This window comes from Sinocyclocheilus rhinocerous, unplaced genomic scaffold (assembly GCF_001515625.1).
Source record: "Sinocyclocheilus rhinocerous isolate Xijiao unplaced genomic scaffold, SAMN03320098_v1.1 scaffold3047, whole genome shotgun sequence".
NCBI classification, from domain to species: domain Eukaryota; kingdom Metazoa; phylum Chordata; class Actinopteri; order Cypriniformes; family Cyprinidae; genus Sinocyclocheilus; species Sinocyclocheilus rhinocerous.
The window spans coordinates 172,115-180,833 of NW_015662947.1; the positions used below are offsets into that span (position 1 = coordinate 172,115).

The window sequence follows — 8,719 nt, forward strand, 5'->3', positions numbered from 1 at the left end:
AAAAAAAAAAAAAAAAAAAAATCTGAGAGTGAATATTTTAACTGATCAAAAATAATAATCTAATTTATTTGTAATATATATATATATATATATATATATAATAAATTAATTAGATTATAATATATATAGTAGCCTCAGGATTAAAACACAACACTCTGGCTGCTTGAAACTGATCCATATTCTGTATTCAACACACATAAAGAAAAAGAGCAAACAAATGCACATTTATCAGCTTCTGTGAGTGCAGAATCAATACCGCTGCCTTCACCTCTATTCAAATCCCACAACCCTAATGCATCTTCCATTCTAGTTTTCATTCTGCACAGAGCAAAAAAAAAATGGGGCTCTTTAGAGCTCAGTAAAGATTCCCATATCTATTCTAAAATCCGCTGCAGAACAAAAAAGTATTTTTCAGAGTAATTTTTACTACAATGAGAGAATCACTGGTATAAAATAAGCAAAAAATGACTAAGAGGGTTAAACTTGCCTTCCTTTCTTTAAGGTTTGCCTTCCAAGCAGTGGCTCGAGGAGAGGGTCCACTCCCTCCTTCATGTTTTCAATCAGGACCACCTCACCAGCGGCCAAAGCCTGCTCAATAACATCCAGATACCTGTATGATAACATTAACAGTGAAATCCAGGACAGGACAAATCAACTCACTGCAATCAGTTTCTTTATATTATTTCATATAAATAATCTTTGACCAATCTAAAATCACTTCACCCTTTCTGGCCATACTGCAGTACCCTCAGGTTGGGCCCGTACAGATTTCGGATCCACTTGCTGGCCTGCTGCTGAGGATCCACAATCAGAGGCCAGCGCTGGCTGCTCATCAGGATGGCTGCATTTTCAACGGACAGCCGATCAGCTGGCAGGCCCTGGTTCTGCCAGCCTGCCACGGTGGCCTGGTCTGTCAGCGTAAGTACAGGGTCCAGACCGTCTGTCAGTGGGATAGGGGTCTGGATCACGAGGTGTGAGGAGAGGAAGACAGACAGTGATGCTATTCAATTCAACGCTCCACTGGAGTGCAGACACAGTAGTACAGTAACAGGATCTTACAGTAGACAGCTCAGGAAGAAACACTGATCCAAAACACTCTTAACCTTGACAAGTGAAACAATAGTTGGCAAAAGCCATAATATTATTTAAAAAAATGTTATTTAATAATATTGTGTGACTAAGAAACAAAAAATAAATGCAAAAAACTATAATTCAAATAATGGAAATATTGTGCAGGAATAATACTTGGAGTTTTCGGAGGAAAGGAATGAGTATGTCATTAAGGAGCTGGTGATGGTATGGCTGTGTGAAGTATCCAGCGTAAGACACGAAAGCAGCAGCCACAAGCACATCACCACACACGGTCTTCAGCTGAGACTCCAGCTGTCCCTTTGACCAACGCACGTTTTCTGCCTACAGTGAGAGAATGACTGGATGAACTCACTTAAACATGCCCAGGTGACATTTAAAAAAAAAAAAAAAAAATTATATATATTGACAAATCTGCAGCAACTGTGTGATGCTATCATGTCAATATGGACCAAAATCTCTGAGGAATGTTTCCAACACCTTGTTGAATCTATGCCACGAAGAATTAAGGCAGTTCTGAAGCCAAAAGGGGTCCAAGCCGGTACTAGCAAGGTGTACCTAATAAAGTGGCCAGTGAGTGTGTGTATATATATGATTTGAGCTTTTATTCTTCAAGGATGCATTAAATTGAGCAAAAGTAAAAGTAAAGAAGTTTATATTCATAAAAGAAATATGAAGACTATCACAGTTTCCACAAAAATATTTTCAATATTAATAATAAGAAGAAATGTTTCTTGAGTAGTAAATCAGCAGAATGATTTCTGAAAGATCACGTGACACTGAAGACTGCAGTAATGGTTGCTGGAAATTCATCTTTGCCATCACAGGAATAAATATATTAAAAAAATTTAAAACAGTTAATTATAACTGTAATAATATTTCACAATATTAGTGTTTTTTTTTATTTATTAGAGACTTCAAGAAACATTAAAAAACTCATCAACCCCAAAGTTTTAAATGGTAGTGTACATGTATGTGCAAATAGAACGCAGTAATGTTAAGACACTTAAAGTTATGTTACAACCTGAAATCTAGCCTTCAGACCCAGATATAAACCTCACTTTTAAACCATCTACTGTCTCTCTCCTCCCAATCGATCATAAACACAGACAAAACACGAGCGATAATGTATACAGTCACAATTCACCTAAACTGGCTTTGAAAGTTTAGTTACATTTTCACTCAGCATCAATTTAGCACTCATTTAAGACTTCAATAATATCGCAGAGATGCTCCTGCAACGATAAATCTTGTCTGACATTGCCTTTGCAGGGGCCGAGCTTCTAGAACATGTCGCATAATAAATTCTCCGACAGTTAAAAATCACTATAATTTTAGTCTAATGCATTATGGATCGCTTGGAATATCACTCAGTCCTGGGTGAAGCGTTTTTAATTTCCAACAGCTGTTAAGGCTTTGAGGTAAGTTAATGATTACATATAGACGGGCTGATTTATTAGTCTAAACACTATTGCTTCCAGGTCAATGGCATAAAGACAAATAATTTGTCTTGATATGTTTAAAAGCCAAGCTGTCCCATTGTAGAACTATTAATTTCTCTGAATAAGAAAGTCAAACGTTTTTAAATAAAAGTGCAAAAAAAAAAAAAAACTACGTTATTATTTTTTTTTTGAATTTACAGAAGTAAAGATTTTAGATAATCTCACAGGGATATATATATATATATATATATATGATCAGTGTCACAGGGAGTGTAAAAAGGGAAAACTAGTTTTTTTTTTTCAAAGTTGGACATGTACACACAAATCCAGCTCATCTCTCATAAACCAATTACCCCGACGCCTCATTCAGGAAAACAGATAGCAGATGAATAAATGCCCTTCTTGTTTCACTGTCCGAACTGGCCTACAGCCATCTAGCCCCTTGCCCAGATCAATGGTGCATTTGCTGTGCTGCAACCCTTCCTTCCGAGCGCTCAATCGGAGCGTCTGGCCAAACATTTAAGCCATGGCCACCTCCCCTTTGAATGAAGCCAAACTCATGTTGAGATTAGGTCTGTTAGTGCGCTTCCCTAAACCCAGACCCTCACCCAGTACCTGCAGGCCTCCCACCAGCCGATTGGCCAGCTCAATGGTCTGGCTGGTACGTGTCATTTCCTCCTGGCAGCGCAGTTTCTCAGCCGCCGCCCTCTGAAACTGAGCTGTTAGGCTTTGCAGGTGCCTGTCCAGATCCTGTCAGCACAAAGTGACTATGACATACTACTTCATCTTCATATCTTAATATGGAGTATTATTTGAATGGTTAACGATGAACGGATGGCCATTTTTAATCATACTGTATACACATTTTTCCACTTACTTCCAGTTTCTTTCTAACACGGAGTAGTTTTGCAGTAGCAGTTTCCAGTTCAGTATTGGCTTGTGCCAGAGCCATGCACTTTGGTGCAACCTCACAATAAACCTGAAAAACCCAACACACATTCTAAAAAAGCTTAAAGCTAAAAACAACTTTGAGAAAGTTATAGATTCATATTTTAAAAATATTTCAAATGCATATTTTGGATTATTTTTTATATTTCTTTATTACAATTATTACATTTTAATATTTAATATTTAATTAATTATGGTATTAAAATGTTATTGAAATTAATAAAATAAATAATTTAAAAAATATGGAATATTCAAATATAAACAAAATTTCAATTTGAAACAAAAATAACAGTCTGAACTATTTGAAATAAATTATTCTTTGTCAGTTTAATGCTAAAACCCACTTTGACGTACAGAAAGTTAGAGCTTAATATTTTCAAAATATTTCCCAAGGATTTTTGGATTAATTTGATCAATCTTTATTAATTTTGTAAGTTATTACATTTTTAAATGTTATTACAATTAACAAATTATTTACTAAATTTAAATTCCTCAAATTGTGTTAATGTTTATATTTCAAATACTTTTACATGTTTTTTTGTCTTGTATGTCACATACTCTCTCACCTCCTAGTAGTGCACTATGTTGATGGCCCATGCACAGAGGCCTGCAGCTGCGTAGGACTTGGCCCAGACGTGATCGGGATGGAACTCTGGGTGTCTCAGATATTCCTGCTTCACCACACTCATCAGGGATGTGCTCTTTATCATAAGAAAGTATGGCCTGCAGAAAGTCATCCACCTAAAGAACAAGAGTTTTTTTCATAAACCTATGATGTTTGCCTATTTTTTCCTCTTTAGTCTTTATTGAAAATGTATAAATATGCAAAAACACAAAATAGACTATCATTCAAAAGTAAATTTTTTTTATGATTTTGAAAGAAGTCTCTATTCACCAAGGCTGAAATAGGCTAAATACAGTAAAAATTACTGTGAGCAATATACTGAAATAATATTACAATTTAAAATAAATGTTTTTAATATATTTCAAAATGTATTCCTATGATGGCAAAGCTGAATTTTCAGCAGCCTTTACTCTAGTCTTCAGTGTCACATGATCCTTCAGAAATCATTCTAATATGCTGATTTGCAGCTCAAGAAACATAAGGTTAATATTATCAATGTTGAGAAAAGCTGTGCTGCTGAATATGTTTGTGGAAATACATTTTTAACATTATAAATATCTTCACTGTCACTTTTGATCAATTTAATTACTGACCCCAATCTTTTGAAATGAAGTCTTATATTTGAATGAAGTCTTATATTTATATATAATGAAGTATATATTTAGTGCATTTCTAAACAAAAATACAAAACTAATCTTGGAAAAAAATTTGTTTAGAGAAAACCTATAATATATAAATTATGACACTATGAGGTTTTATTTGGTAAACAGCATGTTAAGTACATACTAAATTGCACACGCATTTTATTCAAATCAGTAACCGTACAAACGCTGGACCTGGAACAACCCAGGATAAAATGTTGCACTCAAAACCACAGAAGTAATAAAGCACAATTATGACATTTTGTGTTCCTGGGTCATCCCTACTTAGGACTAGGGCTGGGTAAAAAATATCGGTATCTCGATATTAATCCATTCTCATTTTTTACGGAACAATATCGATTCTTAAATCCCAAGAATCGATTAGTCTAGCCTGTTTTCAGTTAATGGACGGAAGATTCAAGGACACTTCTCATCCAATATATCGCAATAAGCATTGTGCGTTGGTACTTTTAATATGAAACAAAGTCTCAGATTTCAAATTCTGTCCATTGTATTGCAGTATTCAAACAAAATAATCATGACTAAACATCCGAAGGTAAGTTAAAAGAAAGAGTACAACTTTACAATCCGTATCCTGTCTCATGTAATCGGTCAATCAGTGTTTCAGGCGCGCAAAGACATCAATATAAGGGCTTGTAAATGTCACGTAACGTCACATTTACCTCAGAAAAACAGATTCAGTGACCAAGAACTCATTAGTCAGATAGAAAAATAAACTGTAGAGAGGGGCATTTTGCTAAATATATGCACCATATAACATATTCATTATAAATGTTACTGTTCTTCAATGTTTAATTTATGTTTGAATAAATCCATCAAGTTTTTATGACAGCCACCATTATGTTTATATTTCAAAAAAACTAATTGAAGTAGAAATATTATTATGTAATTGTAACTTTATTATTTTAAAAACTTCATTAAGTGTAATTTTAACAAATCAGTCAATTTTAACCTTCAATGTTATAGTAATGTAGTACCAACTGACTCTCATGTATATTTTACAGCATTAGTTGAGAGATTTTTTTTTCCTTGAGAAAATTTGGCATGTACTGTACCTGATATATATCCAAAATAATCGACACTGAATCGAATCGAATCGGTAATCGAATCGAATCGCAAGCTTGTGAATGAGAATCTAATCGAATCGTGAGATTTGTGTCAAAACCCAGCCCTACTTAGGACTTTTGCAACCTCTGAATTTGCATCTCAATTCTTTATCCATCCGATACACTGCAAACTTTCAAAAGCCATCTCCTCCCCTTCATGCTGACCTCATAAATCAACCTTTCCCTAATATTTCCATGTCTATCTCATGTGACATGTATTTAATATTCTCTTCCACAGAAGTGCTTTCATAATGTAGTGTATTCATGACACTACACCAGGTTAGTGGGGTCTGCGGGTCAAGGGCTGCTTGTGGATTACACTAGAATGAGGTGTGTTGTTGTCATAGCAATGCTGTTACCTTGCCTATGAAGACTCTGGCGGCCTTCCACCCACAGTCTTTTGGAATTCGCCCGCGTGGAGCCAACAGCACCATCACAGCAGCGGTGACGTTAATCACAGCCTCAGGGGGATTCGGGAACCTCTTTAACTGTCAGATTTACCTAAAAGAAACAAAGGAGAAAGAAAAAAGATCTTCCGTGAACTGCTAATTGAGTAAGTGCTACCCTTTCAACAATCAAATTCAGGTGAGATAAATATTTGAACTGGTTGGGCTGTGATTTATGAGTCATGGGACAAAACAATTCCCATAAATTTGCCTGACGTTACTTTGTAAAATCGCTTTGAAACCACTTTGAAACACAAATGTACTGTTCCATTTGATTTTGTTTTTATTGATTTTATTAAAAGTATAACATTACATATCTACGATATGTTTCTTCACTCACTACTGCTAAAATTATCAGAATTATCACCATAACTCGATATTTTGCTTTTAACTGTCCTGACAGATGTTAATTAATCTTTAAATCAGATTTACCTAAAAGAAACAAAGGAGAAAGAAAAAAGATCTTCCGTGAACTGCTAATTGAGTAAGTGCTACCCTTTCAACAATCAAATTCAGGTGAGATAAATATTTGAACTGGTTGGGCTGTGATTTATGAGTCATGGGACAAAACAATTCCCATAAATTTGCCTGACATTACTTTGTAAAATCGCTTTGAAACCACTTTGAAACACAAATGTACTGTTCCATTTGATTTTGTTTTTATTGATTTTATTGATTTTATTAAAAGTATAACATTACATATCTACGATATGTTTCTTCACTCACTACTGCTAAAATTATCAGTTATCAGACCATAACTCGATATTTTGCTTTTAACTGTCCTGACAGATGTTAATTAATCTTTAAACTATTACAGTTTCATCCCTACTTGTTAACACCATCATACATTTATAAATAATTAGGTAATATCAAAGACATCTGACCAGCAAATTATATATTATATTATACAATTTATATATTATCAGTAAATGTTTCCATTTTTTTTGAAAGTCTGTTATACTAATTTGCATTTATTTCATCAAAAATACAGTCAAAGCTGTAATATGGTGAAATATAATTTAAATGTAAAATAAATGTTTTCTATTTAAATATATTTTAAAATGTCATTTAATCATGTGATGTCAAAGCTGTTATTTTCAGCAGCTATTAATCCAGTCTTCAGAGTCACATGATCTTTCAGAAATCATTGTGATATGTGCTGCTTAATTGTAGAAACCATGATACATTTTTTTTTGATTAATAGAAAGTTCAAAAAAAAATTCTTTGAAATTGAAAGTGAAAGTAAAGTCATTTGTGATGTTACAGATAATTTCTATCAATTTAATACATCTCTGCTGAATAAAAGAACAACTTTTGAATAGTAGTATGTGTATATATTTACACATAAATACTTTTCCCCCTAATGTTAAGGTTTTTTTTTGTAGTACATTTTAAATATTACCTTGTTGAGAGTTTGGAGAGCAGCTGTGGCTGCCTCTAAAGCAGGTTCAGCTTTAGCTAGATCACGTTCACATTCCCTCAGTCTTCGTGACACCTCTGCAGACACCTGCAGATGAATACATACTCACATGAGTGATGGGGAAATATTAAAGCACTATGTTGAAATTCAGTAAAGATACATCTCAGATCATTCAGCTGTAAGCCTTTAATTGCTCTACCTTTTGCTCCTCTAGGTCAGCGTCCTTTCTCTTTTGGCTCACTCTTTCTGTCTGCAGGCCGATCCTGGCCATGAGAGCTTCAGTGGCCTGGTTCTTCAGTGTCAGTTCCACTTCCTGTGAGTTCAGCTTGACTGTCAGATCCTCAACCTGATGTGAATATATGATGTTGAAAATTAGCATATGACAATCTCTCATTTAGTCAAAATTACACTCTCTAAGCCCTGGTTAAAACAGGCACCAGTTACTCAACTATACAATACCATTCAAAAGGTATCTTTGGAGATATTAAGATTTGTATTATGCAAGGATGCTAATTAATTAATTTGATCAATTGTGACAGTAAAGACTTTTATAATGTTTCACAAGATTTCTATTTCAAATGAATGCTGTTAAATGTATCAAAGATTCTTGAAAAAGATTCCTTGTGTTTCCACAAAAATATTAATCAGAACAACAGTTTTTAACATTAATAATAAAAAATGCTCCTTGAACACCAAATAAAAATCAGCATATTAAAATGATTTCTGTAGGATCATGTGACACTGAAGACTAGAGTAATGATGCTGAAGCTATGTTATCACAGAAATAAATTACATTTTAAATAAAACATATTAAACAAGAAACGTTTCCACAATATATCTGTGTTTACTGTGTATTTTAGAGCATAAAACACACACACACACACCCATACATATACACACATATATACATATATATACATATACACATAAATATATATATATATATATATATATATATATATATACACACACACATATATA

At 33.9% G+C, this 8,719-nt stretch overlaps 1 pseudogene; it reads right to left on the minus strand.

Annotated features, from left to right (window-relative positions):
* The window catches only part of LOC107728518 (dynein heavy chain 11, axonemal-like), a 58,640-nt pseudogene that overhangs the window by 10,846 nt on the left and 39,075 nt on the right, over positions 1 to 8,719 (minus strand).